This window comes from Triticum urartu, chromosome 3 (genome assembly GCF_003073215.2).
Source record: "Triticum urartu cultivar G1812 chromosome 3, Tu2.1, whole genome shotgun sequence".
In the NCBI taxonomy this organism is placed as follows: domain Eukaryota; kingdom Viridiplantae; phylum Streptophyta; class Magnoliopsida; order Poales; family Poaceae; genus Triticum; species Triticum urartu.
In genome coordinates, this window is record NC_053024.1 from 555,576,018 (window position 1) to 555,585,595 (window position 9,578).

Sequence of the window (9,578 nt, forward strand, 5' to 3'; positions counted from 1 at the left end):
AAGTACTTTACCATGATGCTGGATGGGACCGCCCGTACTTGGTTAAAAGGACTACCTGCCAACTCCATTGGGTATGGGCCGAGTTAAAAGCCTGATTTATCCAGAATTTTAAGGATACGTGTAAGCAGCCCATGTTGATCGTGGATTTGGATGCCTGCGCCCAAGAGGAGGGCGAGTCAACAACACATTGTGTGCATCGGGTTAAGGCCATCCTACACTCATCAGATAACATCAATGCCGGCTCAGCAGTCCTCGTGTTGGAGAAAAACTGCCGTTTTGTGCCTCTTAAATAGAAGTTAGGGCGGCTTAAGTGCCATTGCAATGATATGGGGGAGCTGATGGCGGCTCTAATTAAATATGCTGACTCTGATGGTACCAAGGACCCCGAGTCTGATGATGACAAGCCGGGATAGGGAAAGAAAAGTGGCAACACTAGAAACCAGCATCATAACCCGGCGACTCAGGGGAGTAATGGTAAACGTAAGATTGATAATAATCCAGATTTTGTGGCCAATACCAACACGCAGAACAATGGTCAGCATCGTAAGGGAAAGCCACCTCCTCGGGCAGGAGGGTCAGGTATAAATCTGGAGCAGATGTTGAATCAGCTCTACCCAAAGCATGGCTCGTGGGACAAGCCATCTATGCATCTTTGGAAAGACTGCTACATTATGAAGGATTTCAAAAATTCTGACTTGTTCTAGTACAATCATGGACCAGGTGGCGGCTCAAGTTCCGGTTCTTATGGTCCGGGTCATGGTGGTGGCGGCTCTAACTCTGGTTTGTAGGGTCACCAGGGTAACCAAGGTAACCAGGGAGGTTTTCATCAACAGCCCGGTCCGGGGAGTCAACAACAACAATCTAGGTATCAGAGTAACCCAAAACAGTTGAATAGTGGGCAGTACCACGTCTTCACCACAAGTTTATGCAAGCGGGACCGGAAGCTTCATAAAAGGGCAGTGAATGCCGTTGAGCCGGCAGTTCCCCGTTACTTGTGCTGGTCGGAGCAACCCATTGTGTGGAGCCATGAGGATCACCCGCACCAGGTTGATAATCCGGGTCACCTGGCTTTGGTGGTAGCACCCCAAGTTGGAGGATATAAATTCACCAAAGTACTAATGGATGGAGGTAGCAGCATAAATATCCTTTATTATGACACCTTCCGTCGCATGGGGTTAACCGATAAAAATCTTAAGCCATCAAACACTATTTTTCACGGTGTGGTGCCTGGTAAGCCAGCATACCCAGTTGGGAAAATAGCGCTGGAGATTGCATTTGGGGATGATCATGATTCCAGATCTGAGACGTTGACCTTTGAAGTAGTAAAAATCAAGAGTCCTTATCATGCTCTGTTTGGACGGCCGGCTTATGCTAAGTTCATGGAAAGACCTTGTTATGTTTATCTACAGCTCAAAATGCCAGGTCACAAGGGGTCCATTATGGTACATGGAAGCCGGAAGATAGCTTTGGAGTGTGAGGAAGGTGATGCAGCCTATGATGAATCGGTCTGCGCAACAGAGGAGTTGAAGTTTTACAAAGATAATGTTGACGCGGCTGACATGACGTCTTTGAAAAAGCCAACTACGGAGCATGACGTGGCGTTGAAGTTTAAATAGATGGATGACACCAAGCTAGTTGACTTTGTTCCTGGCGATTCGTCTAAGCAGTTCAGCATCAGCGCTAATCTGGATCCAAAATAGGAAAGCGTGCTCATCGAGTTCATCCGTGAGAATCGGGACATTTTTGCATGGAAGCCTTCTGACATGCCAGGTGTACCGAGGGAACTCGCTAAGCACAGTCTTAACATTGATCCAAAGTTTAAGCCGATGAAGCAGTTTCTCCGTCATTTTAATGAAGAGAGGCGAAAGGCCATTGGTGAAGAAGTGGCCCGACTCTTGGCGGCTGGGTTCATTGTTGAAGTTTTTCATCCTAAGTGGTTGGCTAACCCGGTGTTGGTACTTAAGAATAATGGCACTTGGCGTATGTGTGTAGATTACACGGATTTAAACAAGGCTTGTCCGGCTGATCCTTTTGCTCTTCCTCGTATTGATCAAATTATTGATGCTACGGCGGGTTGTGAGCGTTTGAGTATTTTGGATGCTTATTCTGGTTATCATCATATCAAAATGGCAGTTAAGGACCAGGAGAAGACAACTTTTATCACTCCCTTTGGAGCCTTCTGTTATGTGTCTATGCCTTTTGGGCTCAAGAGTGCCCAGGCGACTTACCAGCAATGTGTGCAGAATTGTCTTCATAATTAGATTGGGCGCAATGTTCATGCTTATGTGGATGACATTGTGGTGAAATCCAGAAAGAAGGAAACGTTGGTAGACGATTTGAAGGTGACCTTTGATAATCTCCAGGTTTATAAGATGATGCTTAACCCGGCCAAATGAGTTTTTGGTGTGCCGGCAGGCAAGCTCTTGGGTTTTTTGGTTTCTAACAGAGGCAATGAAGCTAATCCGGAGAAGATCAAAGCCATTACTTCTTTGGCTAAGCCGGCGTGTGTTAATGATGTTCAACGTCTGGTGGGTCGTATTGCGGCTCTAAGCCGGTTCATAAGCCGGTTGGGAGAGAAGGCTATCCCTCTGTATCAGATGATGAAAAAGACAGATAATTTTGTCTGGAGTGATGCCTCTAATGCAGCATTTGAGGACTTGAAGAAGCAGTTGGCTGAGCCGCCCGTTATTGCTGCTCCTATTGATAAGGAGCCGTTGTTGTTGTATGTGGCTGCTAATGCCCGGGCTGTCAGCGTAGCTATTATGGTGGAACAGAAGGAGGCAGGCAAGGAATATCCAGTTCAGAGGCCAGTTTACTACATCAGTGAGGTTCTCATTGAGTCCAAGCAGAGGTATCCGCGCTGGCAGAAACTTGTATATGGGGTGTTCATGGCCAGTCGAAAACTTAAGCAGTATTTTTTGGGTCATCCCATCACTGTGGTTAGTTCTGCTCCCTTGGCGGATATTATTCAAAATAGAGAAGCCACAGGTCGGATAGCCAAGTGGGCCATTGAGCTTGGACCTCATGGTTTGAAGTATATGCCTCACACGACCATCAAGTCTCAAGCACTGGTGGATTTCATCAATGACTGGATAGAATTGCAGATGCCTGAAGAAAAGCCAGATAACACGTATTGGACTATTCACTTTGATGGGTCCAGGCAATCGGAAGGCTCGGGGGCTGGAGTTGTGCTAGCTTCCCCTCGAGGTGATAAATTTTGTTATGTTCTCAGGTTGATGTTCCCTTGTACTAACAATGCAGCTGAATATGAGGCTTTTCTCCACGGTCTTCGGATGGCTAAGGAGATGAACTTAAGCCGGGTGAGGTGCTTTGGCAACTCAGATTTGGTAGCTCAAGAAGTTTCTGGTACTTGGGATTTTAAGGATCCACTCATGGCGGCTTATCGTCGAGAGGTTGATGCCGTTGCGGGTCACTTCAAGGGTTATCAGGTTGAGCATATTGATCGAATGAAGAATGAGGTGGCTGATGCTTTAAGCCGGCTAGGCTCTCAGCATAAGCCGGTGCCACCTAATACTTTTTTAGATATTCTGCATAACCCCTCCGTCAAGTTGCCTACAGAAGAAGACCTTGCTATTCCTGACCCAGAAGCACAATTGGTGGCGGCTCTTCATGTAATTCCTGATTGGACAGTTCCATATTTGGCTTATATGACCCGGGGCGAGTTACCTGAGGATGAAACTTTGGACAGGCAGATAACCCGGCGGTCCAAGTCAATGACCATTGTCTACCGAAGAGTCAAGATGAAAACGTGTGCCAACCCCTATGCATAAGTTTACTCGGTCACATAACCCGCAAGTTGATCACCAAAACATACATCAAGTAGATCACGTGAATATCCCATTGTCACCACAGATAAGCACATGCAAGACATACATCAAGTGTTCTCAAATCCTTAAAGACTTAATCCGATAAGATAACTTCAAAGGGAAAACTCAATCCATTACAAGAAGGTAGAGGGGGAGAAACATCATAAGATCCAACTATAATAGCAAAGCTCGCGGTACATCAAGATCGTGCAAAATCAAGAACACGAGAGAGGGAGAGATCAAACACATAGCTACTGGTACATACCCTCAGCCCCGAGGGTGAACTACTCCCTCCTCGTCATGGAGAGCGCCGGCATGATGAAGATGGCCACCGGTGATGGTTTTCCCCTCCGGCAGGGTGCCGGAACGGGCTCCCAGTTGGTTTTTCATGGCTACAGAGGCTTGCGGCGGCGAAACTCCCGATCTTGGTTCTGTTCTAGAGGTTTGGGGATATATATGAGGTGTTGGCGTCGAGAACAAGTCAGGGGAGTCCACGAGGGGCCCACAAGGTCGGGGGCGCGCCCTAGGGGGGGCGCCCCCCACCCTTGTGGTGGCCTCGGGACTCCTCTGGTGCATCTCTGGTACTCTGTGGGCTTCCTTTGGTCCATAAAGAATCATCGTAAAGTTTCAGGTCAATTGGACTCCGTTTGATATTCCTTTTCTGCGAAGCTCAAAAACAAGGGGAAAACAAAAAGTGGCACTGGGCTCTAGGTTAATAGGTTAGTCTAAAAAATCATATAAAATAGCATATAAATGCATATAAAACATCCAAAACAGATAATATAATAGCATGGAACAATAAAAAATTATAGATACGTTGGAGATGTATCAAAGGAGTAGATGGTATTATTATACGTTGTGTACCTGAGCATGAACATGGACAAATCTTACGGAAATGTCACTCCGAAGCATATGGAGGACATCATGCTGGAGAGAGAACTGCTCAGAAGGTATTGCAATCTGGATTTTATTGGCCTACTCTCTTCAAGGATGCCCGTAAGTTTGTCTTATCTTGTGATGAATGTCAAAGAATAGGTAATATCGGTAAGCGTCAAGAAATGCCTATGAATTATTCACTTAACGTTGAACCATTTGATGTTTGGGGATTCGATTACATGGGACCTTTTCCTTCCTCTAATGGGTATACACATATTTTGGTTGTTGTTGATTATGTTACTAAGTGGGTAGAAGCTATTCCAACTAGTAGTGCTGATCACAACACCTCTATTAAAAGCTTAAGGAAGTTGTTTTCCCAAGGTTTGGAGTCCCTAGATATCTAATAATTAATGGTGGTTCACACTTCATTCATGGTGCTTTCCGTAAAATGCTTGCTAAGTATGATGTTAACCATAGAATTTCATCACCTTATCATCCTCAATCTAGCGGTCAAGTTGAACTTAGCAATAGAGAATAATCTTGCAAAAACTGTCAATGGGTCCCGGAAGAATTGGTCTAAGAAATTAGATGATGCACTTTGGGCTTATAGAACAACATATAAAAATCCTATGGGTATGTCTCCTTATAAAATGGTATATGGAAAAGCATGTCATTTGCCTCTTGAGTTAGAACATAAAGCATATTGGGCAATCAAAGAACTCAACTATGATTTCAAACTTGCCGGTGAAAAGAGGTTATTTGATATTAGTTCATTAGATGAATGGAGAACCCAAGCTTATGAAAATGCCAAGTTATTTAAAGAAAAGGTTAAAAGATGGCATGATAAAAGAATCCAAAAGCATGAGTATAAAGTTGGAGAATATGTTCTTTTGTACAACTCTCATTTCAGATTCTTTGCACGGAAACTTCTCTCCAAATGGGAAGGACCCTATGTTATCGAGGAGGTTTATCGGTCTAGAGCTATCAAAATAAATAATGTCGAAGGTACTAACCCGAAGGTTGTTAATGGGCAACAAATAAAACATTATGTCTCATGTACGCCCATTAATGTTGAAAGTAATATTATCCAAACTTTGACACCGGCAGAACACATAAAAGAGTCCTTCCGGAACACTCCAGAATCGTGAAAATTAGGAGGTATGTGATACGAGAAAACGGATTCCGTAAAATCCGCAAAAATATTTCTGTCTGTTTTGGAATATAACAAAAATTAGGAAAATAAGAAACAACCAGGAAGCGTACCCTGATGGGCCCAAGACACCAGGGCGTGCCTGGCTTGCGAGGCGCGCCCAGGTGGGTTGTGCCCTCCTCGGGTACCTTCCGGACTATGTTTTTCTACGGTTTGCTTGTCCCCCAAGATAAAAAATCTTTATATACCCCCCGAACGTATTGACCACCTTATCACGGAGAAATATTCTGTTTTCTTTTCCTGTTGTTCCCTCACAGATTCAGTAAGGCTAGCATCATGTCTTCCTCACCCTCCAACAACGGAGAAGAAGACGCAGAGGCGTTTCAGGGAGATCTAAGGAGAGAGGAAGCTAAAGAAGTTGCTATGGAGGAAGAAGAGGAAAATCCTTTTAGGGTTCACTCTCCCGCGTCTGAGAGAGGCACATTGGCGGGTATCTCTACTCATCGGAATCCTCATCAAGCTATGAGATCATCAAATAATCAAGAGGGCCTCGAAGTGCAAGAAGAAATACCACCAAGAAGGCCTCTACACAGGTTACATCGTAAGAAAGCATTTTGATTCACAATTATGGGTTCGTGAATACTCATCGTAGGCACACACCGTCCAATTGGGACATATCTCTGTAACATCCCAAAATTCTAAATTTTGGAATGTTATATTAAATAAATAGTTTTGATTGATTGTTTGATTGATTGTGTGAAATTGAGTGAAATGTGAAACTATTTGAAAGTTAAATGAGAGGGAATAAAAGGACTTTCTCAAACTTTCACTTTGCATTTTGATCTCCATGAATTCAAATTCCTTTCATCACAAAACCCTGGAGAGAAGATGCCATGACTTCTTCCATTTAAATAAATGTAAGGGGTTTTGAAAAGATTTGAATTTTTATTTGGAAATATTTTTTTCAATTCAGAAACTTTAAACAACTCAATGATTTTCATGAAAGAAGATAAAATGACTTCTTCAAATTAGATGAAATATGAGTTGGGAGTTTAAAAGAATCAAATTGAAAGTCCCTTTGAAATTATTTTCAATTTGGAGTTATTTGGGTTTTATTCAAATTATGTTTCTCCAAAAATAAAATATATGGAAATTAGGGTAAATGATTCCCTACATTAGAAAATTGGAGAGAAATAAACTTGAATTTATTTTGGTATTTTTAAAATGATTTTTATGAGATTTTATTGCAGGACTAGCATTGTTTGCTTTACGTAAATTTTTGTGGATTTTATTTGTCACTAGAAAAATGTTCAAGTTGTAGAAAATATTTTTCTAAAAATTTTGGTATATAATATGCCTGTATAAAATTTTATTTTTATTTTATTTTTTCCTTTTTTCCTTTTTTGTTTCTATTTAAAAAACTGCGTGTGCGGCTTATAACTATCTGTCGCCCACGGGCGCAACATAGTCAGCAGACAGGCCCGTTACTGTTTTTATTTTTTTGGTTATGCTTAGAAAAAAATATTATCTTTAGAAATATTTCTTTTTCTTAAAAAAAGTAAAAAAAACTACAGTGCACGCGGCTGGCCGAGCCGCCTAAGGCTTTGGGCCCATACGAGGCGCCTCCCCCTTTTCTTTTCTTTTCGTCTACGTTTAGTCCCATATTGCTTAGCCTTTGACCCCTAAACCTCTTTTCCACCTATAAATATAGACCCATAGCCTTCAAAAATCATCCGATTCAGGTTAAATCAATATTTTGGTTTGACTAGATTCATTAAAGAAAAATATTTTTCTCCTCTCTGGCGGGACTTCTGAAAATTGTGTCCTCTCTTCAAAGTCGTCTTTTCTCTACCTTATAAAGGTATCTTTCTTTGTTATTTTTCTTTTTATACTTCCGCAATTTATTATTTATAGACTAGTACGATAGAATAATTAGATTATCAATTAGTCTTTGTATTTATACATTAGACCTAAAATTATTTTAGCTGTAACTATTTTTTTCGGTAAAACAGTTTGGCCCTGATTTTTCAAATAGCCATGACTTTTTACTCGTTCATCCAAATTAGATGAAACCAGCGCATATAGTTTTGTCTTGTTTTCACCTATCCAGTGAACCTGTCACATCAACTTTTTAAAATTTTCAAATTTCGAAATTTGTTCAGATTCATATTCAAACTTCTTTTGATCATAACTTGAGTTTCGTAACTCCGATTTAGTTGATTCTTTTTGCAAATTGAAGCTCTTGACCTAAACTTTTTGATAAGACCAAATCCACCCAATTTTGGTACTGTTAGAAATTGTTTTCTGTTCGCAAGAGTTATTTGCGTGTTTTCGAACTTTTTTTAGATCTTTTCTTCAATTCTTTTGCATGATTGCTTATGTATGCAATTGCTTGCTCACAATAGATTGACCGGAGTGTGACGAGTAGAACTATCAGGAGTTATGAGTGCAAATCATCTTCATCAATAGTACAAGGCAAGTTCACACTTTGATCATATATTTTCTACCCAGTTTTTATGCATTAGTTTCACCCTCAAACAGTGCATGAGTAGGATGTGTTAGCATGTGGGTATTTGGGAAGTAGTTGATGAGGTAGGAACCTACTGTCTTATATTCAAACCCCTGGGTGTTACTACGTTATGCTTATACTGCTATGCTATGCTCATAGACGTGGTTTGGTTGAGTGTATCCATGACAGATGTGAGAGTTGTTAAATAATGGTTAACTTAAGGTGGCTACTTTAATACACATCTGGGTGGATTGGTTGTGGCACGCTGGGGATACCAGTGGCTTGCCCGGACACCCGGGGAATCCAGTGTTGTCCTAAGAGATCCCGGGGTATCCGTGTGATCATCCTATTGGAATGCCACCCAGGCTCAGAGAGATCATAAGATTATTCATGCCAGAAACTTCCGTGTGCAGCCACAAGCCATTATGGGCTCTGGCATGGTTGAGTAAGTTGTGGGAAACCATTCCATGATGGGCTAGCAGATGTAGGGGATTGTAGGTGTACCGGCCTATCTATCGGTTAAGGTGACCTCTTCGGAAAGACTGTGTCTCGGTCATCCGTTTCTCAAACACCATGCAGTGCGAGAAATACAACGGAGGAGATTGAGTGTTTTGGGGAAAAGTGCGTAAACCTTTGCAGAGTGTACAAACTAATCATGAATAGCCGTGTCCCTGGTTATGGACATCTTGAGTATCTGGTACTTGAATTATTGATTTGATCTCATCACTTTACTTAATTAATTTGTTGGGTTACAATTATTATTTTTAGATTGAGTTGGAGGAGCCTTCTCAATAATTTCAACAAACTATGTAGTTTAATAAAATATATTCCTTTGTTGTAGGGAAAAATTGGCTTTATGCAAAAATTAAACTTAGAGCCTTCACCAGCCAAATATGCAAGTAGTGATAGCCATTATTCAGCATTACTCTACAGTGTGAAATTGCCAGTACATTCAATGTACTGACCTACATGGCTGCAACGTCTCATATTGCGGGAATCTTACGACCAGTAAGTGATACATTAGGGTTATGATTTCTACACTCAACTTTGTCGTTGGTGTGATGGGAATCCACAACCTTGTTGTTACTTGCGCTATTTGGATTGAGGTAATAGTATTTACGTTACTTATTACATGTGATTTACCTCTGTTATAAATCCTTGAGTACTGTGTGTGTCAGCATACCGATCCAGGGATGACACTTAAGCACAGAGACTT